Here is a 3,226-nt window from a genome sequence, read left to right as displayed (position 1 = left end):
TCCATTTTTCTTGAGTTTTAATTAAAATTAATTGCTAGAGATTACTTTTATATTGCTAATGAGATATTTCTAGGAAAATAGAAAGCTAATCAGGTTGCCTTGTTACAAATGAGGCAACAATGATCATATAAATGAAAAGGAAGGTTTTGTCCTCTTTAGCCTTTTTGCTGAATTATTTGAACCTTTTCTTGAATTATGAGAGCCATATACTAGCAGAGATGAATGTTTCACGTTGACAAAACTCTTATGCACACGACATGTATGTTAATTGAAGGTAATATCATATTGCTTATTGCTAATTGGAGCTATTGCAACCGGTAAAACTGCTTTCTTAAAGCCATATGTTCTATAATTTCAGCTCCAAAGGGTGAATTTAGTCTTGATTTGTGCTTTCTTAGGATCTCTTCAGCAAATAAGTTGCACATGGACGGAAGACTGAGTAATGAATAGTCATTTGGAGCCTACTTCCTTTTAACAAGTGTTTTTGGAGAATTTAAGATTTTTGTCATGAATGAACTATGTGATCTTGTTGATGTATGTCAAATTGAATATTCAGACTGAATTTTCTTTTCTATGCAAGTGGTATTGTAGTATTGAGTATGATTTTTGTATGTACATATTTGTACTAAAACTTCAAAAAATGTTCAGGTGTAATGTCTATATTTCTATAGAATGTACTATATATGAAAGCTCGTCGGGAAGACCACTAAATGTCATAAAGATCTCATCTTCAATAGCGGATCAAGTTTTCAAATGCCCTAGGGCATTATGTATAGCCCAATGGGCTGGGACTGCGACTAATCCGAAGATCATCGTCGATGAGTTCGACACTTATCCATTGCCATCTCCAACTATGTCGGCACCTCATCAGTTCTTGGCTGACGAGCCCCCATCTTTCCTTGGAAATAGCGTGACGAGGAACCATTGATGATGAACTTTGGGGATCTTTGAGAAAGTTAGGGTTTGAAAGAGAATAGGAAAAATTTTGAAATCAAAGTGAAAAAGAGGGAGACAAGTAGTCTTATTTATAGACTAAAACCCCTAAACTTTGCCCAAGATTTCTCACCCTAAACTTTGCCAAATATCTCGTGACCAAACTTCACCGAAAATCTTGCCAACAAACTCCATCGAAGATCTTGCCCCAAACTTTGCAAGAGAGCTTAGCCTCGAACTACACGTCGGAATCTCTCCTTGAACAAACTTTGCCATAATTCCAGGCACACGGATCAAAGACCTGATGTTTATACCCTTTGGCTGAGCCTCGCCTAACCGACTTACTGAACCCTGTCAAGGTGACTGTTTCTTTAGTAAGTGAACCTTACTAATTCCATAGGGAACTAAAGGCAGGCCTCGCCTAAACATCATAGTGAATTTCACTAAGTCTCCAAATTGAGAAAATCAAAACTCAATTTATTTGAGGCTTTACATAATGAACCACACCAAAATGACTTGGCAAAATTCACTAAGTCTTCAAGTTGAGTAAGGCTTTAACTCAAATTGTTTGAGGCGTCATCTGGCGAACTTCAAACTGACTCTTGCTATCACAAAGAAGCATGAGTTTCACTTCTAAATATGATGACTCCATGCAGAGATCGATCCATGCATAGTTCAAATTCACTACAGAAGTACGAACACATCAAGCGCACAAAAGATAGATAATTTTAACACGAAGAAAAGTTCATTTTTATTGATCAAAGACTCTCCTATATGAAGGCGACATTTAAGAGTGCCCAATTAGAAGGATGATGGCTATTTATTGCTATTTTCTACTGACCTATATTCCTAAGATATGGGTAGTGTGACGCTTGAAGAACAAACACGAGTTGCACCAAGCTATAGCCCTTGTTCCTCTGACGGTACAAGACTTGGGGAAATAAATATTTCCCCATGAAGATAAGAACAAACGTTCTTTCTTTAAGTAAGGCATATCAATAGGAAGAAGCACGTTCTTATTCCAAAATTCAACATCGGACCTGAGTTAGCCACACGACATCTAATTAAGATCTAGGATCACATTCGTGATACCTAGTTACTGTCAGAGTCTTCACTCATGGAGATCCAAGGATCTTTATTCAAGTGCCATTTCAGTCGCTGAACGAACTTACGCAGAATGAGGCACTCGAAGCTCCATGCATCTCTATCGTGAGTCAGCTCACCCCAAGCAACCGATAGATTCTCAATCATCTTAATCTATTCTCTCTCATTTTATTTTCAATAGGAGCAACCTTTAAGATACTATGGATGCACTCATTTCTTATCCTATCTCTTAATGTATACCCACAAGACCATCACAACATTCTTATTTCTACTACTTATTTTTAGCACATGTTTTTTTAATCACCCAACAATCGGACCAATAAAAGCATAGTTGGTCTTATAACCTCATGAGACTCTCGAGGACCCATAAAAGCATAGTTGGTATGATAATCACCCAACAATCGGACCCATAAAATTTTCCTTTAATTTCATTGGTATTTTATGATCACATGAGACTCTCGAGGACTTCTCTATTTCAACCACCCTGATTTGATTCGATATACAATGTCATCCTCTACCTCACCATCATGTCTAATGATTGATCCTATAGAGTAAAATAATTACTTTTAGGTATTTCTTGACCATCAATATGCACTATAGGCTCTTTTCTTTTCTTAGTTTTATTAAAACTTCACTCTATATATTCTACTTTTGTTCTACTGATTTTAAAATATTTATATTTAAGAGCTTGTCTCCATCTTTCTACTTTAGAAATTATACCTCTTCTAGTTTCATTAACTAACACTATATCATCTATAAATAACATACACCATGAAATTCTATCCTGAATGTGCCTAGTAAATTGGTCCATAATTAATGTAAAAAAATAATATCTTAATACTGGCCCTTGATGTAAACCTATGATAATAGGAAACGACTTAGTCTCTTATTCATTAGTTTGTACTCTAGTTGTTACTCTATCATACATGTCTTTAATCATATTAATATATAAACTAGATATATGTTTCTTTTCTAAAACCTACCACATCACCTCTCTAGACACATAATCGTAAGCTTTTTCTAGATCAATAAAAATAATATGTAGATTCTTTCTCTTCTCTCTATATCTCTATCAATCGTCTCAAAATATGTATAGTTTCCATAGTTGACCTCCCGGGTATAAAACTAAATTGATTTTCAGATATAGTTGTCTCTTTTCTTAGTCTTTCGTAAATTACTCACTTCCAGA

Source organism: Asparagus officinalis, chromosome 4 (genome assembly GCF_001876935.1).
Source record: "Asparagus officinalis chromosome 4, Aspof.V1, whole genome shotgun sequence".
NCBI lineage: Eukaryota > Viridiplantae > Streptophyta > Magnoliopsida > Asparagales > Asparagaceae > Asparagus > Asparagus officinalis.
This window is presented reverse-complemented; position numbering follows the sequence as displayed.